Source organism: Mytilus galloprovincialis, chromosome 14, assembly GCF_965363235.1.
Source record: "Mytilus galloprovincialis chromosome 14, xbMytGall1.hap1.1, whole genome shotgun sequence".
In the NCBI taxonomy this organism is placed as follows: Eukaryota; Metazoa; Mollusca; class Bivalvia; order Mytilida; family Mytilidae; genus Mytilus; species Mytilus galloprovincialis.
Window position 1 is genome coordinate 10,150,799 of NC_134851.1, and position 27,411 is coordinate 10,178,209.

General features: G+C 33.0%; 1 long non-coding RNA gene across 1 annotated transcript; it reads right to left on the reverse strand.

The window, feature by feature from the left end:
* Positions 1-1,840: 1,840 nt before the first annotated feature.
* Positions 1,841-6,500, reverse strand: LOC143058283 (uncharacterized). Its single transcript, XR_012972984.1, has 4 exons — positions 6,394-6,500; positions 4,752-4,908; positions 3,822-3,899; positions 1,841-2,034 (listed from the first exon to the last, which is right to left on the reverse strand). It is a non-coding gene; the product is annotated as an uncharacterized LOC143058283 (long non-coding RNA).
* Positions 6,501-27,411: the final 20,911 nt, after the last annotated feature.

Genomic DNA, 27,411 nt, shown 5'->3' on the forward strand with positions numbered 1-27,411 from the left:
AATATTTCCATACACCAAATATAGTTGACCTATGGCATATAGTATTAGATAAAAAGACCAAAACTTAAAAACTTAACTTTTACCACTCAACCATGAAAATGAGGTGAAGGTCAGATGACATTTGCTCGCTAGACATGTACACCTTACAATCATTCCATACAACAAATATAGTAGATCTATTGCATATAGTATGAGAAAAATAGACCAAAACACAAAAACTTAACTATAACCACTGAACCATGAAAATGAGGTCAAGGTCAGATGACACCTGCCAGTTGGACATGTACACCTTAGTCCTTCCATACACCAAACATACTAGCCCTATTGCTTATAGTATCTGAGATATGGACTTGACCACCAAAACTTAACCTTGTTCACTGATCCATGAAATGAGGTCAGGTCAAGTGAAAACCGTCTGACGGGCATGAGGACCTTGCAAGGTACGCACATACCAAATATAATTATTCTATTACTTATAATAAGAGAGAATTCAACATTACAAAAACTCTGATCTTTTTTTTCAAGTGGTCACTGAACCATGAAAATGAGGTCAAGGACATTTGACATGTGACTGACGGAAACTTCGTAACATGAGGCATCTATATACAAAGTATGAAGCATCCAGGTCTTCCACCTTCTAAAATATTAAGCTTTTAAAAAGTTAGCTAACGCCGCCGCCCGATCACTATCCCTATGTCGAGCTTTCTGCAACAAAAGTTGCAGGCTCGACAAAAAAAACATCCTGCTGCTCGAACATTGATTAAAATTTCATTCCAAATGCTGTATGCAAGAATAAAAATAATAAGGTGTAATGAAATACTTCAAATATGTACAATTGAATAAAATAGCACACAAATAAACTTTTATCAACAAAATTATGTAATGTCAAGCAAAAAATTATCAATATTGAATATGTACTTGGACAATTGAAGAAAATAATAAGTTTATATGCTTATAAATATATTTGGTGTATTGACTGTCTCCTGATTAGTTAAAATTTTTTAGTTTTATTTTCAATTTTTTTTGTTTACAAATTTTATGAAGTCAACATGTGCATGATGTGTGTACTTTGTTATTATTTATATATAAATAAAATAAAAAAGTTCTTTGAGCCTTATTTTTGATAGAAATTTATTTATAATGAATGGCAATAACTTATTTTGATTTTATTGAACCATAAAATTAATTTTCAACTATTTGCATTTTACATAATCCTCTTCGCAGATTATCTAATGTGAAGATTCAAAAAGTTATCTCCCTTTGACCAAGCGATTATAAATAATGTGAAATCTAACAGGAAAAATCTTGACAGCAAATACAAGACACTGAAATGAGCAACACTCAAATTATTATTCAGCATTTAATTAATTAGAAAAGGCAACAGAAAGTTTAAGTAAAAAGAAATATGTAGCTTAACCAAACACATTAACATAATCTGATGTCACCGATATGCTGAACTTGTAAATAATTTTAATAAAAAATGCAAATGTTGAAATAAAAGAGCAGTAATTCATTTTTTTACTTTAAAAAATAATCAAATTCAATAAACCAAACCACTTCATTTTAAGGGTTCCCCCCTTAAACTGAAAACTGTCAACTATAATTCAAAAGTAAACATGAAGGTATTTTTGTTCTTGCAAATTCCAAAAGTGTACCTTTGAATTGGTCCTTATTAAAATTTAAAGAAATTTTTATTGATATCTCTCAATTTTGTGTCATATGCCCTTAAGTAAAAATCCATGCAAGTTCTGTACATTTCTTGTGACAAGGCCTCTCTGATTTACTTGGACCTCAGCTCTTTGCCCTGTGATTCAGCTGTCTCTGGTATTTACAGTCTAGTAAATGACTTTAGTTTATCCATGTAAGATTTAAAATCTTGTGACAGTCAAATCCCAGTTGTGATCAAGCGAGTTTATCTACAGAATCACTGTCCCAACTTGACATTAAATCAATTTGCATGGCCTTTCTAAGTTTGTCCTTTTCTGACACTGGCAGTTTCTTGGCTTAAAGGGCCTTAGCTCTATTTTGTAGCTTCTGTAATAAAGTAATAAAAAAAAAATGTTTAATTTTATTAAATTGACAAGTGATATATATGTGACAAAAGCAATAATTTTCTGCATGCAATTATTCTATCTTAATGCAGTTGTAATCAAAATCATATATTTAAAAGATATTCTAATGAGTGACCCAAAAATATCTCGTGGAATAACTCTATAAAAAGAATAGCTAGAAGTTGTGATAAATTTTCTATTTTCAATGGACCATGAAATTGGGGTCAAACCATTAATTTATCCTTAGAAAGATCATAACATAAGGCACATGTATATTTATTTTTAAGTTGATTGGTCGTTAACATCATTAACAACTATCCTGACCAAAAACTTTTACCAAAACTTGAACCTAAAGCAGAACAGATGAAAGAATAAACAAACAAAAGCATGGATCATTAAACATAAACTCCTTCTACTATTGTAGGCTGGCATAACAATTTATTACAACTATTACACATTGTGATTTATTTATCAACATCAAAAAAATTATTGATTTGTATCAGTTTAGTTTTTCAATTATATTTTAAAACTAACTCCTTCTATCATTGTTTGGTCTTATTCACGGTGTAGAATATATACAACTTTTATAATTTAATGTGTGATCCCCTCAGGGGTTCAGGCTTATATTTTGGCAAGTGTTTGATGTGTCTATGGGCACTATGGAGGTCTAAAATTAGGTAGCACCCCATTTTTTCCCTAGGGAGATTGATATTGGAGGTTACAAGAGCGCAATTATTCGTAATGCATTTTCCATAGGGTACCACTAGTGTTCCGTATTTTTTTTCTCGAAGACTACACAAACTAGGGAAAAACGGGTGGCAGTTCCTGTTAGTACAAATGCCAGTGTTGCATTACAACCAAAAAAAAATATAGGGTCATGCGGCTCAAATTGACTTAAAATGCAGTTGAAAAAAATTGTCTACTTTTTTCGCTTAATGAAAAAGGCATATTTTTAATGGCTCCGACGTGCAGAAATTGAAGATATTTTCTATACTTCGTAAAATGTGAATATGATTTTCGGCAATTTTTAAACCTAATTGGATAAGCTTTCGATTAAATATAATTCCAATTCTGTATCAACCAATCAGAAGCCGTATAGGATTCTATTCTGAGTACCATCTTGGGGTAAAAAACCTGCCGGTAAAATGTAAACAAATAATTGCGCTCTTGTAACCTGGAATAGCTCATTATTGAGTTTGTTGTCTTTATCAATTTCAATATAAATCACAATATCAGGTACAGCAATTTTTTTTTCTTTTGACATATAAGAAGTATTTGTAAATAGTATTAAAATACAATCAGCTGTATACAATATAACCAAAACAAAAATCTGAGACTGGATTACTGCCCTTTTATCTATTTATTATTTGATCTATAAAATAATATTTAATCAATAGAAATGTGAAAATTTCAAACAAGATTTAAGTCAGTTATTGTTTGATTTGGCTAATTCTACTAAATACACAATTATTTTGATTTTTGTTGTTGTTGTTTTTTTTCCTGCAATTATTTTGTAACACTCTAATAAAAATGAGTATGAATTCAATCCTCCATGACTCTATTCATGCTATTTGTTAGATATCTCTACTCTCATTGGCAACAACACTTCATCTCCTTATAAATTAATTTTTGCAGGCCTCAACTAACAGTATTTTCCATAAAATATATAAAACAATAAAAAGCTAGTACAATCATGACAATGAGTACTATTAATTTATCCCAAGACTTGGTCTGGTCATGTCAAATTAATGTAATCACCAAATAGCTTACTTCAAAATAGAACCAGCTGCTGTTTTACATGTCCAGACTAGATTGTTTATGCCTATAAGCATCACAAACAGCTGCTTACTGCAAAATAAAACATAAAAAGTTCCTAAAATAAATGTGTATTGCCAGGAGATAATTAGTTGAATTTAAACATTCATATTATATTTGTTAAACTTGGTCTAAGGAAAGGGTGTACAGGATTTCCAATACTCAATATATATATATATATGTCTAGCGGGACGGCTGCAGTGCAGGCGATTTGGTGTCACGATATCACAGTAGCATGGGTTCGAATACCAGCGAGGGAAGAACCAAAAATTTGTGAAAGCAAATTTACATGTACAGATCTAACATTGTTAGGTTGATGTTTAGACGAGTTGTATATATATATATATACATGTATATAGACCAGGGGGTCGTGTGGTCTAGCGGGACGGCTGCAGTGCAGGCGATTTGGTGTCACGATATCACAGTAGCATGGGTTCGAATCCCGGCGAGGGAAGAACCAAAAATTTGCGAAAGCAAATTTACAGATCTAACATTGTTGGGTTGATGTTTAGACGAGTTGTATATATATATATATATATATATATATACATGTATATATATATATATATATACATGTATATATATATATTACAATGTTTGGCTATTTGAAACATTATGATCACATGCATATATGTATATATTCTGACAGACATTTCAACATACATGTAATATACATAAGGTATATTTATAGATTTTAACAAGGCTAAGTAAGTATATAAGCTGATAATACTAAAAAGGCATACATGTAACTCTATCTTTTATCAAAGACAATGGCACGTCTCTATTTGAATTACATGACTTACAATGTACATTTATATCTTTTGAAAGATTTTTAAAATCATAAATTCAGAAAATGTAGACAAAATATATATATACAATATATACCTTTATATGTGAAGGAACATGGATGGCTGCTGTATTCCCTTATCTTTGAGCATCTGTTTCTGCTTGAAATCGATTCTCTGTAACAATTGGTGCAATTCTTCAATTTTTTCACTGTCATCAAGATTTCTGTTTGGGAATCCATCATCTTCTTTATTAGCTAAGTAAAATAAAAACTTTTTGAGAAAATGTAAATATTCAACATGATGTTCATACAAAATGATATTAAGTTTAAATTCTTTTATATAAATGCCTTTTAAACTTGAGTCGCTGAACTGTAGTAACATGTATATGTTACAGTAAATAGGGGAAATTAGGAATTACATGTAATTACTAAACACTTGAAGTTGGTCAAAAATTATCTGTATTATAATGCTGAACTTAAACTATTTTGGATTAAAACTAAAGTTACTCTGATTTAACCAAATATTTGAAAGTCCATATTTATTTAAGATATTTTTTATACATATCAACCATTCAAAATTTTAAGAGTACTAACTGATCTTCTAGTTAGTATTACACAGCTAAAACAATGTTGTATTATGGTCAGGTGATCAAAAGTTATGGTTGTTTTAGCAGTCAGTAAATAGGTGTAAATATTCATTTTAAATTTAGTAATTACTGGTAATAACTGGGCCGTTTAAGGAATTACTTGTATTAACTAAGTGCATCAGGAATTACCTGTATTAAATTCCTAAATTTTAGTAATTACATGTAATTCCTAATTTCACCTATTTACTGTAACATATATATAAACAGTATGTAAAGGTTTGAAATGTTTCCAAAAAAATACTCAATAATCATAATATAAATGAAGGAAGTATGGTAACCTACATCATTGTACATGTATGTATCATTTGTTTGGCTATAGTAATTGGATCAACATCAGTTGGTCTTTAGCGGATAGCATTTATTTTGGAAACATACCACATTGTTTACTTTAATCTAATTAATCTTCATATACAACATGTACAATGTACATATACATGTATCTTAGTTTTCTCGTTTGAATTGTTTTACATTGTCATATCGGGGCCTTTGTGGTATGGGCTATGCTCATTGTTGAAGGCTGTACAGTGACCTATAGTTGTTAATGTCTGTGTCATTTTGGTCTCTTGTGGACAGCTGTCTCATTGGCAATCATACCACATCTTCTTTTAATATATCATTAAGCATTTGAATCACAGGCACTTGTTTCTATCCATTGGAAGACCCACTATCAACGTATATTTTCGAGAAGGTACCCAAGTAATTTTTTCACCTCTCCGCTTAAAACCATTATTTCTGGTATATATATACGTTAATAGTGGGTCTTCAAATGGATAGAAACAAGTGCCTGTGATTTGAATTTATACCAATATCAAGCGTACAACTGATATGTCACCTGGGTAAGTAAGGTACATGTACCTATAGAACAAGTCAATTATCCAATAATCTTAAAAACTATAGCACAGTTTGTTATTATTCCGTGACAATAAACAATAATTTGGTTTGCACGACACTTTGACCATGTCCCCTCCTTTTTAAATAAGGTTTTGGGAATAAAATATATTGGGCATGCATCTATCAGATTAATCATAAAAAGTAAATTGATTGTGTAAGGTTATGTAATATATAATGATCTATATTAAAGTAATGCGGTTACCAAATCGAAAATCATGTTGAATTTGAAGTGTGTTCTTCTTTTGGGATTTGAAAATCCCGCAACATGACGACTTAAACATTGCTTTAATAGAAAACACTCGAGACTACCGAAAGGTGCACGGTCGCACTAAATACCAATAATATGTTATTAAGCCAAATAAAATAATGTATCCTAATTGATAGATTGATATGATGCGTATATAATATAATTGTTTAAAAGATGTGAATAACAGAATAAATGACAGACACATGATCTCCAGAAATTAACTATAAAAGATAATAAAGTATTTTCCTGGTCTACTTTTTGGTCTTAACTTACACTGTTATTATAACAACAATACAAAAAAAAACGCGGGACATGACCAGATAATAAATATAATTTTTCATACGTACAAATCAAGTTGATCGAGTTACCTGGACTCATAATATTCACATATTAGTATAACCTTTAATATATATTTCTCAAATTATTGCTTTAATAGTAAGCATAGGTACTTGGATACAGGACATTTTTTTTTACCCTACCCTTTTTTTCCAAAATCTGTTATATTTTCGTTTTCTCACTTTCGTATTATTTATTTTTTTCGCGTCTGTCTGTACGTGTCATTAGAACATAAATACACTACAAATTACTTGGTTTTGCTATTTACTATCAATTCCAAGTTTACTATCCACAGCAGTCACGGATATATTACTAAAGAGAGTGAATTTTAAAATAGAAAACGAAAAAATAACGGATATTGGAAAAAAGGGGGAGGGTAAAAAAAATGGTGACATCCCATTAGTCTAACAACCATTATTCGGACAGCCAATACTCCGATAACATGTACTATTGACAGCCCATTATTACGACAACCCATTACTGATCATTACTCCGACAGCCCATTATTCCGACAATATGCGTTTTTCTTAGTGTATATGGATAAATTTTCTCTAAAAAAAACCCAACTCCGCTCTCTGATATTTGTGGTTGTCCGTTTTGATTCCAATTATTTTTTGCATGCGGACATTAATTTTGTCTCAGTATATTGGAGTTGATACACATGATTATAGCAACTGCTCAGTCCTTAACCTCGCCCCTCTTTCGTTTTGCGTGTCTAGTTACTTTATTTATCTTTATATTTCGTTGTGTGTGTGTCTACTATCAGTCTGTGCTGTTCTAGCTCGCTATTTCTTGCATGTGTGTCTTGATCTACCTTCTGTTCACTAGATCTTCGAATCCCCCTTTTCGCGTATCAGGGGAGTGAGGTTCCCCCACTATGAACTACATAAATAAATAATACATCGGAGTTGGAAAACACTACCCGCCCTCTTTGGTCGCAACACTTTCTCTCCTTGTATCACTCATCTGAGTTTTATTTAAATTTATTTTGTTGCAGAAATAATGGGATAAAGTAGCGTCAGTCAAAATAAGAAAAACAAAGAGACAAATACGTACCCAGAACCTAAAAAATAAGAAGACAAATAGGACGAAATATGTGCTAAGAAAAGATGAGCAATTCCAATCATGATCAATCATGAATACGGTATCATGTTCGGGAATGATAATCCACGAAATACGGAGACAGTACATGTAGCACTTCTAATAGCGATCGTTCAGACATAATCCGAGAGATGACACTCAATATTTTGTTGGGAGACTGATTTTGTATCCTAAGATTATTTTAAATTCTAGAAAGATATGCCTCTTTTTTAATGATTGGTGGGGATGCAGGACTGCATGATGATTTACAACAAAACTTATTACGAAAAACAAATATGACGGACATGAATATTTCGGCAATTTCTATCTAAATATGCATAAGGAAAAGTGATATCGGGTCAGTGACTGTATATGTCATAGAAATATACAGTCAACGCATTTTGACTGCTCAAGTATAACGAGTGCAGTATAAAAGACAATAACAAACTAGTAGAATAAGACAATGTGTGACATTCTTGTCCTTGTGTCTTTGTCAAATTGTTTAATTGTAAAAACTTAGTAATATGTGTTTTGTGGGAAACTTATTTTTCATTTAAAAATTGGTTTCAAGAAGAAACATATTTAGATATCATTGATTTTAAGAAAGGTAATTTATATGTTAATTCAGAATCGGTGCTCTTCCATTACATGAAGAATTGAAAATGCTAAATACTCAAAAAATCGTATTGTACAGCTGATAAAGTTTAGGATGAGCGTCATTTTTCAATCGAATGCTCACTTCATTATGATTTGAGGGAGGAATTCTTTCGCCATATTTTTAGCACATATCAGAACTTTAAAACGTTAGACAATTATGATTAATTTCGAAGTGAACACAAGAAAACTTTACTATTATGGAGAAAAAAAATGAGGATCATATCGTCAGTTCTTTTGAATAATGTAGTACATGTCTGGATACTGACTGTTAATTGATATTAATACGTATTTTTTTTTATATTTTGTCTTAGCTCCGATTGTGAATGAGGCTTATAGTGCTATAAATATAATTATATCATATTAGTATTGTAATGTCTTAATGTTGACACAATCATTAGACCGCCGCTTCGAAAAAGTGGGGGTATACTGTTTTATCTCTGTCTGTCCGTCCGTCCAACCGTCCATCCGTCAGTTCGCCGCCCGTCCCATAACTATTTTCGTTGCATCTTTTTCATGAACTACATTACAAGGATTTCTGAAAGGTTTATTGAAGTCAGTTATATCGTGTGATGCTTTTTCAAACTCATTACTCATTACATGACAGCCAAGTTGAAAACTTTTGTCACATTTTTCTCAGGTACTACACTACCATGATTTCTGATATTTAACTTCAAGGTTTATATAAGTCAGTTATACTGTGTAATGCTTTTTCAGATTCACAACTCAAAAACTTTCTATCTACCGAAATCTTTGGGCAGGGTATCATCAGTAGCTCGCGCCATCAATGCTTGTTGTTGATTTACATAGATCCTTTAATTTGAAAAATAAAATATTATTTTCTGTTTTATTCTATATACAGATTTCGAATTGAGAATTAACATTGAAAGTATACGAACTACCTTATTATATATATGTATTATATATACGGAGTTATTTCTTAAAATATGTTATTACAAATATAAACGTAATAATACAGACAGACACATTTTATTTTACCCTGATATCCTGATATTTGACTTGATAAGTGTCGGAATTATAGGTTGTCGGAGTATTGGGCTGTCGGAGCAATGTGTTGTCGGACTATTTGGTTGTCAGACTAATTGGTTGTCGGACCAATAGGCTGTCGGACTAATGGGCTGTCGGAATAATGGCGTGTTACCAAAAAAAACAAAGTTCCGATGATAGTAAGACCCTTATTACTATACACATCCTTGATTCATGACAGTGATATATGCATTATAAACTGTATACAGAAATATACAAGATATTGACTTCTAAATTAACTTAATGTTACCTCAGTTACTGACTCCATGTTGACATTATTGTGTAATGTTGGTGTTAAATGAGATAGGTGTTGAAATTCTTCGTCGAATAACTGAATTTGGTGTGTCGATATCTACTGATCCTCCACATGCCCCGGGCAAATCCAGAGGCGCTAACCGGGCATTCTTTTGCATCTGACCGAGAAGACTTTCAGAAGGATTGTATAGACGAATCTTTAATTGTTTTAGAACCTTCATCAGACTTGTATATCGACTTGTAAACACGGAGACAGACTGACGGACACATAGAGACCGCGGTTAAAACGTAGTGACTTGTGGACATAGTCAGACTGTTGAAAATCATTTGGACAGACTAGGGGGCTATAAGAAAGACTTGTGAAAGTAAAAACAGACTAGTGGATAATTGAAAAACTGGTGAACATGTAGACAGACTTGTGCAAATGTAAATTGACAGAAAATATTTGTCAGCCTAAAAATCTAATTCTAACTCTATTGGGTTTGATTTTCAGACTTACATTAGACATTATTTTATTAAAACAATCATGGGCCCTTGTCAGGCAAGATACAAAAACATCATACAGTGATTATATAAACATTAGTGAAATACACAATATTATAAGTAATACACAAATAACAAATTGATAACATGAGCAATGTAGGATATAATTACATGTATATGAATACGAAATCTATATTCTTTGGGGGTGGGGTGGGGTGGGTATTATGTTGTAGGGCAAGCTAGGGTAACAGTTATCAAAGCCCCCCCCCCCCTTTTTTTTTCAAATAAACGATTTTTTTTTATTAATCTTCATTTTGTCGGATTAGAAATGTTCTATGATCTCATTTATGATTTAAGTATAAACTAAAGGACACTTTTTTACTTGGTTGTGCTACAATGGATTTAGTATTACCATTTTTTTCAGTTAAGAACAAAAATGAAAATAATGGATTATTTAAGGTTTTCTCATTAAAATATTCAACATAATGATTCTTTATTTGCAAAACAAACAAAAAACAATTTTGATTATTGCAAATACATAGACTCACTAAACAAACATAATGAAAAATTGTAAGGTTAAATTAAGTGTAATATTTCCAAAATAAATTCAACATCATGTCAGCTCATCGGGTCAATTTAATTAGCCGGATATCGTTGCCTTTACCAATTATTTCACACCACATTTTACACTAGTTTTAAAATTAACAAATAATTCATACTTTTTATACTGATTCAGAAGCGTTGTCTATGTGGTTTATTTATTATAAAAGTTGTAGGTCACTGGGTCATTATCAAACACTACAGGAAATTAAACAATGTATAAATTTGTCTTTGGTATACACGTCTATATACTATACTGACTAATATAAGTTCAGCAGCGCATATTTTAATATATTTCAACAAATAAACAATACATATTGTCTGTGTGTGTGTTACAAGTATGCAAGTGATCTAATTATTACAGGAAATAAATGGAACCATAATGCGTGATTTTCTTTACTTGAAAATGGAAAAACTTGACAGAAATTAAGATAGATTTGACTTGAATGTATCTGTTGTTTTACCTTTTTTGTAAAGCAGTATATTTTGAATTTGTTAATAGTATAAAATTTTTTATTAATCTAATCAAGAACCCATAAAGGGCATCATTTTACAACACAATATGTTAGTATACTAGTATATATAATGCGACGTAGGTAAAGATTTTGCTTTATAAAATGTTGTCATTTCCAATTTTAATGAAAACACATTATGTGGTCAAGAGGATAGCGTTGAAAAACTAAAAAAATGTTTGCACTTCGCCATTTTTTAAGTTAAATGGTCAGTTTCATTTCAATCTAATTAAAAACAGATCTCTCATCGCTCCTGTTTCTGATATGTCGCGTGGGAGATCTAACAAAACCCGCTTTGAGGTCACATGTGAGTGACCTCGTAGGTGTGTCTTTTTAAACCAATGAAATTGAGTCTTCCACGATCTTGGAAGTTTAACGTAAGGCAAAGGGATGTAACTCATTTTATTTACGACGAAATCGGCAGTCAAAATAATTCATAAACTTTTTTGATTGGCTTATTAATAGGTCGTCAACTCATTTGCATATCTTTATAAATTCATGACTTTTAGTTCACTCACATGTGACCTCAAAGCCGGTTTCGTTAGATCTCCCACGCGACATATCAGAAACAGGAGCGATGAGAGATCTGTTTTTAATTAGATTGGTTTCATTTGGCCTTATTAACATTTTTTAGTCGAGCGTCACTGATGAGTCTTTTGTAGACGAAATACCCGTCTGTCGTGAAAGTAAAATTTCAATCCTGGTATTTATGATGAGTTTATTTACCATATTTACAACTATCTTTCTATTAAATATACCAACCGAGCTATACACTAGCTGTTGGCGCTTTTAATCTTGGTTGCAGTATTGAAAATAAATTGTAAAAATGAAACAATGTTACTTTTCTTAAAAGAGGATTTACGTATTCAGCTTCTTTTTTTAGAGTGAATGGCAATATATTTGTATTTTTTTAAAACAAATACATGACATGGTGCTGCCTGAACTAAAGTGAGGGGTATCTCCAGTCAGTTATTCCCTTTATGGTATACAATCAAGATTTTAATCTTGGTGTTATTTAACATTTGCAGCTATTGAGAATAAATTGTAAAAATGAAACAATATTACTTTTCTTAAAAGAGGATTTACGTATTCAGCTTCGTTTTTAGAGTGAATGGCAATATATATATATATATATATATATATTTATATATTTTTTAACAAATACAGGACATGGTGCTGCCTGACCTAAAGTGGGGGGTCTCTCAAGTCAGTGAATCCTTATATAGTATATAATCAATAAAAAAAATCCCACGAAAGGGGGACCCCCCCCCCCCAACTGGATCCGCCTATACCAACCGAGCTAAACACTTGCTGTCGGCGCTTTTAATCTTAAGCTATTGAAAATAAATTGTAAAAATGAAACAATATAACTTTTCTTAAAAGAGGGTTTAAGTATTTAGCTTCGTTTTTAGAGTGAATGGCAATATATTTTTTTTCTTTTAACAAATACATGACAGGGTGCTGACTGACCTAATGTGGGTGGGGGTCTTTCACGTCAGTGATTCCCTATATAGTATATAATCACTAAAAAAAATCCCACGAGAGGGGGACACGCCCCCCCCCCCCCCCCACTGGATCCGCCTATACCAACCGAACTATACACTAGCTGTTGGTGCTTTTAATCTTGGTGTTATTTAACATTTGCAGCTATTGAAAATAAGTAAAAGAGACAACGACTCGAAAACAAGCAGACGATAGACGAAGGCAATTGGGTCTTCAACGCGGCGAGAATTCCACGCAAAATACAGATATAACAGAAAATGTTCTATAATTGCCGATCCGACACATGTATTGTAACTATCCATGCACCCATCGATTCAATCGAAAAACTCGACGTACGACCTTCGACAATAAACCAACACATGCGAAATGTATATACGTAACAATTTATAAAATGTCCCGATGTGACAAAATGTGAAACAATAGCCTAGAGTATGTAAAAACAAGAACAAAACAAAAAACAAAATTTGATAGAAAGCAACCATTGCATCCCTGAAAAATAACTTTCAATTCAGAAACTCAAATGTATTACGATCTTAGAAATCTTAGAATTCATGGCTATAAAGCTGAAGAGAAATGTTTAAGCATACTGAGCACTATGAGGTTTTGATTTTCTATAAGTATCAACTGCAATTTCAAGCTTATTTTATGACCTCACTTTCATCGAAGGGTATATTAATGTATCACCTACATGTTCGTTCGTCTACCCGTTCGTCTGTTCGTCAAGCTATAATAGATTGGTTTGTCTGGCTATCACCTCGTTTTTGAGTTGCAACTGAAACATTTTAAGTCAAATATCCTCAAAATTCAAGGTAGTTGGATACATTTTATTATAAATGCAGAGAGAGATCATGGTTTGTCCTGCTTCCTCTTCCGACATTTTTTTAACTATAAATTTATAGTTTTAATTAATATTTCAGAGGTTGCCTGAACATACAATTGAGATGTTCATGCATGTATTCCTATATATGCATCTTGATTTTTGTCAAATATTCTTAAATGCCAGGAAGTTGAACCTTAACAATTATGTATATAACCAGCATCTATAGAGCTACTCCTACATTTTTTTAAGCAACGACCTTGGTATCTTGTAGGATGCAGAGGCGTATCAAGGAATGCGGTAGCAGGTGGGCCTCCCCCCTTTTTTTTGTTATTGATTATAAAGAGAAGCACTAAAACATGACTGGCACAGGCCCCCTTTTCGGCAGTACTGAGACCCACTTTTGAAAATTTCTAGTTCCGCAACTGGGATGTTTATACGCATAATAGTGATGTGCAAGTCCATATTTAGTCTTAGATACATGATTTGTTTTATTAGTTGTTGGTGGCTTTGAACTAGCTGTCAGTTAACTGCGAGTACTTTGAGATATGTTCCTATAGTGTCTTTTTGTTGGGGGATGAACAAGTACCCGGCCACGTCCACTTGTAGTTTTGTCATCTGATGAGTTAAGCCATTTTCAAACGATTTTAATAGTTCGTTCTTATGTTGTTCTGTTATACTATTGTCCCATGTTAAGTGCATGGGGTTGGGATCCCGCTAACAGGTTTAACCCCGCCACATAATATAAGAATGTGCCTGTCCCAAGTCAGGAGCCTGTAATTCAGTGGTTGTCGTTTGTTTATGTGTTACATACTAGTATTTTTTTTCGTTCAATGTTTTATATAAATAGGGCCGTTAGTTTTCTCTTTTGAATGGTTTTACATTGTCATTTCGTGGCCTTGTATAGCTGACTATGCGGTATTGGCCTATCTTATTGTTGAAGCCCGTAGGGTAACCTATAATTATTAATTTCTGTGTCATTTTGGTCTCTAGTGGAGAGTTGTCTCGTTGGCATTCATACCACATCTTCTTTTATATATATATAGGATATTTTTTTCAAATATACATTCATATACATTATAACTAATAATTGGACTAAATCAACTATGGCTGGGGTATTAAACGTGTCTTATAGACACACATAATTTACGTTTTACTTCTGTATTGCTTTTTGCTAAATGAAATGTATGCAAACCTATGTTGTTTTATGCAGTGGTGTCACAAGGGGGATGGGGAGGGATCTTCTGCATGCATATGTAGTTCCTAAAATTTTATACTATATTCATTTAAATCTGAATTACCCGGCATAGTTTTCTCGTTTGAATTGTTTTACATTGTCTTATCGGGGCCTTTTATAGCCGACTATGCGGTATGGGCTTTGCTCATTGTTGAAGGCCGTACGGTGACCTATAGTTGTTAATATTTGTGTCATTTTGGTCTTTTGTGGATAGTTGTCTCATTGGTAATTATACCACATCACCTTTTTTATGTAGTCTTTCTAAAACATTCGATGAACATCTTTTCATTTTCGCCAATACATTATTTTTTTTCATTCGCCCAAATTTTAGATACATGGCGTAAACACACACTAGTTAATTAATAAAAAAAAAACCACACTTCTTTCTGCTATTTGCACCCGCCTTGTTCGCCATGGGACATGACTGTGTGATAATCATATATAGGCGGTATGATATAACTTATAATTTTTTGTGAACGGGATGACGATCGGAATTCATTTTTGTTAACTTCGGAAATTAGTACATACATGTACATGTAAAAAAAAAGTTCTTATTTATAATCGTGTCAAAAATATCGCTCTACTATATATTTTGACAACCTGGCAGTCAGCACTGTTCTTCTTTATATTTCTTAAATGTACCACCCTACGCGACATGCGTTGCGGTAGACATAAAACTTTTTCATGGGCGTCCGAACGTGTCCGTGTTTCTGTCCAGCCACCTCTCATGTAAAATTCTTGTCAATTGTGAATCAAACTTATATATATCAGAGATGAATCGTCACAAATGGCTCGGACCAGTATTGAATTTTAACATTTTTTAAAATATTTGATCTCTATTTTGCACCGATTATTATTACTATTATCATCATTATTATTACAAACCTATACTGTTCGCTATTTATATACACATGTTATAAATTGTCATAATAATTGTTGTTCCTTGCAAATAGGCTGCTGTCGTTTTCATCTGGCGCAGAAATAACTGGTGTGTGTGTGGGGGGGGGGGGTCCAGTCTGTTGGGCTAGTAGAGAGAAAACTCAAGTGAAATTGGTAAATGGCTATCGCAGTTTTGCGGTGACCATTCCTTCCCCCATGAAATCGAGGATTGCTTCACGTTTGACATTATGTCTGACGCTCGAAGCCGTCATCCATGCATTCTAAGATGTTGTACTTGTATATGCTGAACTTCAAGTTAGCCATATCATTGCTGGTCGGCTGCACGCGTTGAAAACTAAGAATAACGGTGCAGTTTTTCATGGATGTAAACAGAGTGCTTTTATCTTAATTTTACTGGTATGTTTTTAAACAGTTATACCATTGGCATTGTCCCACGTTAGGGCGATGGTTGGGATCCCGCTAACATGTTTAACCCCGAAACATTATGTAATGTGCCTGTCCCAAGTCAGGAGCTTGTTATTCAATGGTTGTCGTTTGTATATGTGTTTCATATTTGTTTTTCGTTCATTTATTGTACAAAAATTAAGCCGTTCGTTTTCTCGTTTGAATTTTTTTACATCGTCAGATAGGGACCTTTTTTAAGCTGATTATGAGGTATCGACTTTGCTCATTGTCGAAGGCCAAATGGTGACCCATAGTTGTTAATTTCTGTGTCATTTTTGTCTTTTGTGGGGAGTTGTTTCATTGGCAACCATACCACATCTAAATTCTTTTTTATAATCCTGCTCGGAAGCCTACTTTCACCTCCTCTTGAGTATGTTACAACAGTTATATACATGTTATGATTGACAATTTATAACTTATGTACTGGCTAACGGAAGAGATTTATAATGATCAAAACGACCCTGTAAGTAACATGTACACAAACAACGCAAATGAAACACAAATTCGGCAAAAAAGAAATAAAAAAAAATCAGCGCAAAAGAAATGCAGATCAGACCTGTGCAAATGATGAGTAATCAATGATAGCGTTAAATTAGAATTTGAATGTTATGGTCCCATATCATGGTTTAAAAGAATTAGGGACCAAAAACTGGCCATAATAAGCAAAACAACGTTTTTCTGGTTTCCGGACAATAACTTGTGTAAAAGTGTATTGATATCTATAAAATTATACTACAAATATTTGCACAACGGAGGGAGGGTTGGGTTTTATTTGTTGGTTATAGCTCAAACCGTTCAGGAGTAAAGTGCAAACAAGAATGTAAACACAATACACGGATGTCCAACTCGCACTATCATTATCTATTTTCAGTAGATAGTGAAATTGGGGCCAAAACTCTAATTTGGCATTAAAATTAGAAATATCATAGTATAGGGAAAATGTGTACTTAGTTTTCAGTTGATTGGACTTCAACTTCATAAAAAAAACTACCTTGACCAAAAACTTTAACCTAAAGCGGGACAGACGGACGACGAACAGACGAACGGACGCACAAAGCAGAAAACATAACGCCCCTCTGCTAGCGTTGGTGAAGAATACAAATGGGTATTTTTAATGATTTTCGGAATATCAGTATACTAGTAATAATATCTATAATTTAAAGCACAAGATTCATAAGACCCAGAGGCCCCCTCCCCATTTTTGTGGGAACAAAATGGTTGATTGTATAGGGAATCACTGAATCATGACTGGAGCGCCCCCTTTTATAGGTCAGTCGACGGGCCCCTCCTTATGAAAAATTATGCATGGATCCGCCACTGAGGTTTCATTCCACAAAAGAAAGGTTGGGTCGATTTAGGGGTTAAGGATATATTGCTTAAAATTGTTATAATAATAGAGGCCAAAACAAGACTTTTTGAATACTTTGTAAAACCTAGATAGTTATTAATCAAAGAAACAAAAACCCTTTACTTCTCCGAAATCATTCCAACTGAAAATGTCAGTTTAGTTGTATACATAGAGATGAACGCATTACGGACATAATTTTGCATTTACTAATCAATACATGTTGAGTTGTACAATTCATATTTCAATAACTGTTTTTCAATTTTCACTGAAGTTATATAAATATATATTTTTCAGTTCGTGTTCCTAAATTCATGTCTTTAATGTGTAAAGATGTTTAGTAACTTTTTATCACAGTAGTATTGTCAGTTAAAATATTTTGGTTAATCTTTGGTGATGTATTTTTTTCCCTTAAGTTAAAGGTATATAGAGTAATGATCTCTTTTTAAAATGCATCAATATACTTTTCTATTGAACCGTCTAAAATATATTATAAACTTATATTACACATTCACCTTTTAAATAATTTCAATACATCAGTTTTATTTAAAATTAAAGATAATTCTTCTTCTGAACACCCCCCCCTTTTTTTTCTTTTTTTATATGTTGTATCGAAAAGAAAGGATCTGAATCAGAATTTACATCTATTTTTATCTGTGATCATGTTTCATTGAACGCAGCTGTGTACCTAGTTGCATGGGGTTGATATAAATGACATGTTAATTTGAAGTTATGCAGTTACTGATAAGTTTCCTTGTCAGTTTTACTGGATAATTTAGGCATACTGTAAAACATGGTATGGTATGATGGTATGGTATGTGTTATGGTATGATGGTATGGTATGAATACCATCATACCATGGTATGCATTAATGGTACCATGGTATGGTATGATGGTATGGTACAAATTCCTATACCATGGTACGAATTTCTATACCATGGTACAAATTATTATACCATGGTATAACTTGATATTATGAAGCATGGTATGGTTTTTTGAAATAGGAAATTTTGAAAAATTAATTTAGGTGATATGAACTATGATTTTCTTTTTAATTTGTTGACATTATGTATCTGTTTTATTTATTAAAATAATATTTTACGAAATAGATGTAGACACGTGCACACCAGATAGACTATCACTTACATGTATAAAGCTGTGAACAGAAAACAAGAGAAAACTCAATTTAAACATCTCAGATAACTATTAAAGTTAAGATTAGATAGATATAATGTCCTGTTCTGACACATTGTAAATGGCTGTCAATTATTCTTTGAAATTTTGGGAAGTACTGCATATCTTTTGATTATAATCTAGATAATGTAGTTAAAGTTTTATTGCATAACCTTCTGTCAATGGTCAACTTTTATATTGTTTTGAAATATGACTGCTGAGAGTGACAGCTATTTCTTTGCAGATAGAGATAAGAATAGGTTTCTTTAAAATGCATTTCAAGGTCAATAATAATTGCCATGTGTTGTAAATATTTGACCTTTAATTACATCAACATTTAAGAACGAAATTTTCTCGTTTGAGCTTTAATAAAGGGTTATAATAATTTACTAGATAAAAAAAAAATCTATTATTTCATCTGATGTTCCATCGAATATTATGAATACATATTGTCCCTATATCTGCCATGATAGAATATAATGTAATGTAGATTTAAGTATTTGATTCATTATTTCTAATATATTAACATGATTAAATATATCACAGATTTCCCGTGAAGGGACTGCACCAATTGCCGCAACTATTATTTGTTTATAAATTTTTCCATCGAATTCAAATGCTATGTTTTCTAAAATGATTCTCAAAAAATGTATTGTTGACGACAGAGCTTGATTTGTCAAAACTGTCATGGGCTCGTTTAACAGGATATTTGAGGAAGATTAGTAAACATCTGTGTTATATTATACGAAACCAAAAGGCTGTTTGCCATAGGTTCTAATTTCTCAATGATATTAACGAATGATGTAGTATCCTTTATATATGTAGACTGCTTTTGAACTATAAGTATAAGAAAATGATCAACATAATGAGCTATAAGAGGGGGGGGGGGACTTTTTGTGTTAACCTGTTTTTGCCTCTATGTTTTTAACTGTTATTTGAGACAAAATTAAACTGTTAACTGTTTTCAACTCACTGGCTGTTATCTGTTCTGTTAAAATTTGAAATGTTGTTTACTGTTTATATGAAAATGGGATTCCTGTAATCCTTTACTAGACACTTAAAGTGTTTTTGGACATAATTTGTCCCTGAGAACATGTACCTGTTGTTAACAAGAATTTTAAGATTCACGCTAAACACATTAAATTTGCTGTCCATTTCTTTCTTTACGGTGCTTGCTCAAAGGAGTGACATAAACAGTATATATGTAACTGTCTTTGAGTATAGTAAATCTTTCATAAAATTTAGAATGGAAATGAGGAATGTGTCAAAGAAACAACAACCCGACCAGAGAGTAGAAAACAGCCCAAGGCAAACAAAAAAAGTCGTTTACACAGTGAAAAAATCTTGCACCAGGAGGCGGGCTGAAGCTGGCTCATAAGGGAGCAATAATTTAACTTCAAAAAGGGGAATGGGGGTTAGAAGTTATATGACCGTTTTCTGAACAAAAATGTGTACTAGTTCATATAAAATAAACGTGACAATACACTTCGAAACATATAAATGTACCAAAATTAAAAAAAAAAAAAAAAAAAAACAAGACTAGAGCAGAGGTTCCAGACTTGGTACAGGTGCAACAAATGTGGCAGTGTTAAGCATGTTTTGTGAGATCTCAACCCTCGCCCTATACCTCTAACCAATGTAGTTCATTTCTGTCTCCTATTTATAGTTTATCCCAAAGTTAACAGGAGTGGCCACTCCTCAACCAGCTAAGTTTTGCTTTCCATATATATATATATATATGCTCATTAACATTGATAATGTTTTTTGAAATGATCATAGATTTTAGAATTGAACCAATGAATGTTTTGTTTACATTGTTTTTCAACAAAAATTCTTGTTCCTGTTTCTCATTGAAAAAAAAGTTTGTTTTGGAATAGGTCAAAAAAGAAAGAAAAGAAAACAGATATTTAATAAAATCCTGTTTAAGAATAGGTTTATTAACTTTTCAAAATTTCCTCTTTTGAAAAACCATACCATGCTTCATACAATGGTGTAATAATTTGTACCATGGTATAGTAATTTGTGCCATACCATCATGCCATACCATGGTATGATGGCATTCGTACCATACCATCATACCATAACACATACCATACCATCGTACCATACCATGTTTTACAGTATGCCGATAATTTAAGAGTGTTCAGACTGGAGCGTTGTCAATGTGCACAACTTGTGTTTTTAAATTATAAAATTTCAATAGCAAGGTCAACATTCCAAAACTGAATGATTACCTTTGGAAGACAAAACAAAAGTTTAGTCGGAAGAATAGCCTGCTACAATATTGTACAGATGCTCGAAAAGCATCTTTAACTGTTGTTTTTGGGAGAGGAGTCGTCAAAATTATAAAAGAGGATGTGTCAAATTCAGAGGCGGATTTAGAGGGGACCAGGGAGCCCCCCCCCCCCCGGGTTTCTGCGGGAAGTTTGGTTGATTATATAGGGAATCACTGAAGCATGACCAGAGCGGACCCCCCCCCCCCCCCCCCCCCCATCTTAGGCAGTCAGTGTGCCCCCCACGTATAACATTTCTGGATCCGTTAGTTAAATTCCCTATTCTAATACTATATATTTTTCTTATCATGGAACTTAATGCATTAATTCCCAGGGGAAGGCTATAGGGATAGCTTGAATAGGTCTTTCAAGCTTCATTAATATATGAAAAGGGTGGGAAATTTAAAACGGTCAGGGTTATTTCTAATTAAGTGTCTGATGCTAGTAGTATTTATCGTGTTGCTGTTAAAACCACATTTAAATTTTGTAAATGTGTCAGATGTTTCCGGCATTATTTGTAAATTTGCACCCATTTGACATCAAAAATAGACTGTAGGAATTTGCAAGTGTCGATAAGCTTTGTTTTAAAAATGTTTTAAGAGGGAATGGCAATGTAGCGCAAATCAGATCATTATATAGGTGTAGGTCTCCATTTTGGTATATAAATATCTGGAAATATACATGGACATATATATCATGTTTAAACAAAAATATACATTAGAAAAGGGACAGGTTATAAGCAGATCCGGGTGGGTGGGGTTAGGGGGGGGGGGCCGAGTCGCCCCCCCCCCCCATTTCCTGAAGAAAAGATTATATAGAAAATCACTGAAGCATGACTAGAGCGCCCCCCCCCCCCCTTTAGGTCAGTCATTGCCCCAAACCCCTAATGAAAAGTTCTGGATCGCCACTGCAGGTATATGGAGTCTTAATGGCTGACATCTACCTCCAAATAAATGAACAAATTAAATTCAAGATTAAACGGCCTTTTGGGAATAACTTTTTTGAAATGCCTATTTATTTTGATATTTATAAACATCATACAATAATATTTCAATAAAATCTTACTCGCAATGGGGATTCCTTGAAAATAAAGAGAAATTGTCTTTCAAATGACAGCACGCAGAACATGTATCTATATACATGTATGTTACTGTACGGCTTCGTTATCGATCCGTAGCATACCACATCGTCTTGGTTACATGTATATGCATAATTGTGTAAATTATGTTTGCATTTTAACCCGTTTGGGTATTATGGTTTGCAAAAAGATTATCAGCTAATTAAACTACTTATTTGGGTTTTTTGGGCCGCTAATTTGGGCTTAAATTTTATTTAAAAATTACCAACTTGACTGCCAAAAAAAATCTAAATATGTATATATTATAGTCCAGGCATGTTTCATATTAAAGAATTCCCATAATCGAGTTCTTATCAATATTAAAGTCAAACATCGAGTAAGAAAAGAGAAGATAAATGTTTAAGTATCGAGTTAACGAAGTAGGTTCACATTGTCGATCAGACTCAATCAACACTGATCGATGAAGCCACCAGAAGATTGATTTGACTCGTTCAACGAAAATTTTCGGGTGTCTATCTTGCTTGACACTGATTCCAATTTCTATGCGATAACCTTTGAAAGTCAATAAAATTCGAATAGGGATCAAGAAGTAGAATCCATGCACTAGATATTCGTCGGGAAATGTTAGTATATATATAGAGAGAGATCAAGAAAGGTCATCATACAAATATTTGAGGTAAACGGACAGAAAGTCACAGGACAAAAGTCACAAGACAGAAAGTGAAAATTTGATAGGACAAACTAACAGTCACACTTACAATCAGTCACGCCGTTGCCGAGGAGGCATTAATTTTTAACCTTGTCTGTTCGTACGTATACGTAAAAATGACCTAATCTTATCGGGGCCTTTTATAGCTGACTAGGCGGTATGGGCTTTGCTCATTGTTGAAGGTCGCATGATGACCTAAAGTTGTTAATGTCTGTGTCATTTTGGTCTCTTGTGGACAGTTGTCTCATTGGCAATCATACCACATCTTCTTTTTTATAAATACGTCCGTACGTTCAAAAAAATGTATCCGTTCTTTAACTTTAGTTTGCCTTAACCAAATGTAAGAATCTCACACACAATGCTTATCACCACATAACACATATCAAGTTTGAATTTTGGTCTCAATAATTTTCACCGTTCCAGAGTTATGCCTTTTACAAATATGCAAAATTGCTGAATATTTCGTTTCCTGTCTCTAACTCAAATTTGCCTCAACCAAATGTTATGAAGTTTAAAAATGCTTACTGCCACAAAACTCACATCAGGAACACACTTTTAATGTTCTTGATTTATGAGCCTTTATAACGTCTTATGCAAGCGGGGGGATTATCTGCATATGGCCCAAGCACACATTCCCTATTATGTTTTTAAGGTCTTTCCCCTACGTGGGGAAAGACCTTACTGTTTTTCTAATGTTTTTTTTTTCCAACATTTTTTCTAAATGCCCTCCCCCCGTTTCTATTGATGTCATCAAGACCAAATATGGACCATCGATAGATCTCATCATGAGGTATTACCAGATGAGGCTGTGTAGGATTTCATCATCCCCTTTAGAAGTTATCTCCCTTTTATTGATTTTTTTCAACCTGGCCCCCCCTCGTTGTTTTTAAAGATATCATGACCTTATTTGAACAAAAGTTAGATCTCATTATGATGTGTTACCATATGAGGCTGCTAAGGATTTCATCATTCCCTTTGAGAGTTATGTCCCCTTGAAGCAATTTCTTTCTTTTGCATTTTTCTCAAAAAGTATTTAAGATAGAATCGATTTGAAAACGGCAACATGTACAAGACCAGATGGCAATGTTAATAAACATATACAATCATATCATAATTCCGATCTCAAAAATGTAGGCGGATGAGGTCATTAAGTGTTAAAAGCGAAAAGTTTCAGAAGGTATGCTTGTCGTATATCAAACGAAAGGTCGTACAAAGTACATTACGAAAACATCACTTTTACAGGAAAGACCTTTCAATTGTTTTACAAACAATTGAGATACTAGTTTTATTAAGTGTTTTCTTTTTCAAAGAAAACTAATCTCAGAACTAAATTGTGACTATTTTGCCAAGTGACTTTTTGTCCGTGACTTTTTGTCTAGTGACTTTCTTTCCTACATATTTTAATGGTCAGTACTTGATAAGCTTGACTTTTACTTGATAAATAAATAAATACGACGCTTGGAGCTCAATGCCATTAATCTGCGTTTTATCTGTTTTCTAGATTTATTCGAACAATACTTCTTGATCACTGGCTGACTACTGCCACCATTAATAAATCCAAACCTGACCTATATTCGACTCTACCAAACTCGATCGCCTTTTGATTCCTATACTTAACCATGCACATGCACGAGTACAAATGATCGCTACAAGACTCTATGAAAGATATCCACATAGATAGGAAGATGTGGTATGAGTGCCAATGAGACAACTCTGCATCCAAGTCACAATTTATAAAAGTAAACCATTATAGGTCAAGGTACGGTCTTCAACACGGGGCCTATGCTCACACCCAACAACAAGATATAAAGGTCGATAAAAAATTACTGGTGTAAAACCATTCAAACGGGAAAAACCAACGGTCCAGGTCTGATCTATATATAAAAAAAAGATAAACGAGAAACACTCTTTCGATCGAGGTATAATATATATCTGTTATTAGGGGCTGAAGGGTCCTGCCAGTCCATTCCATTATTCAAAATATTCATTTCATTATTTAAAATTGGCTATTTTTCAATGTTCACGCGTAATTCGATATTTAAGTCCTTGGTTACTCCTGTAATATCCGTTGCAGAACATATTGACTATATACCTTTTGTTCCTCTTTTAATAAGCTTTCGATTGAGGTATAATATATATCTGTAATTAGGGGCTGAAGGGTCATAGCAGTCCATTCCATAATTCAAAATATCCATTTCATTATTCAAAATGGGCTAACATGTTTAACCCCGTCACATTATTTATGTACATGTATGTGTCTGTCCCAAGTCAGGAGCCTGTAATTTAGTGGTTGTCGTTTGTTTATGTGTTACATATTTGTTTTTCGTTCAGTATTTTACATAAATAAGGCCGTTAGTTTTCTCGTTTGAATTGTTTTACAATGTCTTATCGGGGCCTTAAATAGCTGACTATGCGGTATGGGCTTTGCTCATTGTTGAAGGCCGTACGGTGACCTACAGTTGTTAATGTCTGTGTCATTTTGGTCTTTTGTGGATATTTTTCTCATTGGCAATCATACCACATCTTCTTTTTTATATTTCCTCATTTTTACGCATGTTGTTGCATTTAGGTCCTCCGTAAACCCTCTTATGGTCATTGTGAATCAAAATATAGCTATAGTGTCACAGTCAAATTTTTTTTATATTTATTTCACTATTCACCGCTTCGATTTGAATAATGAAACATAAACCATTTCATTATTCATCATTCATTTTTTAATATTGAATAGTGAATAGTGAACTATGAATAATGGACGTACTTCAGCGCGGTTCATATATGATATATGGGTAGGCCCAAATTGAATACTAACTTTTTTGCAATCTTTATAATGTTCATGTCGTGTTTTTGATACTTTTCGGATTTCATCGAGCACCCATAATATTTCATAATTGAAGGATGGCTAAAATATAGAAATAAGAAATATATTGTTTATTTTCAAATACCACAAATATCTGCCAAAGACCAAACGACGGTAAATTAAACAAACAAGTTGATAGACGGCCTTCAACAATGAGCAAAAGCCATAAAATGTAATAAATTGTTAGACAATTCAAACGAAGATCACCAACAGCCTTCGGTATGTTATGATAAAACATGATAAGACAGAAAGCAAAAAATCAGGTCCCTGAAAATTTGATTTTACCCTGAACACAGACTTTAATTTTACATGTGACAGAATCACGTTGTTTCATACTTCGTGCTTAAGAAAATAGACACATGCATGGCCCAGAGGCGGATTTAGAGGGTTTTTTTTTAAGTTGGCAGCCCCCCCCCCCCCCCCCAATTTTTGGTAAAACAAAAATGGTTGGTCAAACAGGGAATTGCCGCGGCATGATTGCAGCGTACCCCTCTTCGGCAGTCAGTGATCCTCCCCCTTATGAACATTTCTAAATCCGCCACTGCATGCATGGCAAATCAGAAAATAAAAGTCAGGAATAAAAGACCAGTTTAAAAATCTATGTTTTCTACTAACACTGTCTATATTTTAAAAAGAATATTTAAGATAACATCTTATTTGAAAACTATTTACTAGTAGGTTTGGTTGAAATTGGTGAGAGAAAACAATGTTGCAGGGAGAATAAAGATTTTCATTGAACTTTATATTTCACTCTAAATCATAAGCCCTGATTTTACACATAATTTACAGTTTTATCTCAGCATGTTATCAGTAATCTGTTACATAATATAAACTTTGTGGTCACACTTTCTCTAGGGTTCACTAATTGTAATCAGATGTATGTTGACTAAGTAAACCTCAATGTTAAACTGTTTTTATCAGAAATTGTTTTGTATAATTGGTATGTCACTGTCCTTCCACATGTTTCATTGTATTTTCTGCTCTCTCTGGTCAAAAATATGATGATTTTGAAAAAAAAATCTGGGACTATTAGACCCCGTTTACACTGACAAATAAGATCGATCTTATCGAACGCGGCCCTTGTCTTTTTAAGATCGATTCAAATAAAGATCGATTCAGTGTAAACAGGGTCTTATACTAATAGTATAATAGTCCAGATAACATTTATAATAAGAAAAAAATACAAGATTGATAATGAAAAAACGAATATTTATTTTCTATTCCTTGTATTTCTTAATCTAATTTAATTTAATAAAATGTATGGAAAAAAAAATCTAGATAAATTTCTCATTAACTTAATGACTTCCTATTTTTTAAAACTATTGTTGAAGTGAATTCAGGAAAAAACAAAGATGTACCATAAACAATTATTCCAGCATCGACAAAGGATCTGATATATATATATATATATATTCGTGCGTAAAAATTAACTCTTAAGTAGGCACGAGGTATGCATTGCCCTGCCTGTCTAGTTTTAAATGATCAAACAAACTTTCAATTCCAAGTGTAATACGTAGCTGTAATTAATAGAAAACAAAAACTAACAGATCTTGGAAAAAGGGGGAGGGCTAAACAAAAATATTGTCCTTGATCTATGGATTCATTTTTTATTTATTTTAAATTTTAGATATTGATTGAACTTAAACATACTTTGGAGTAAAGTAGTTTTG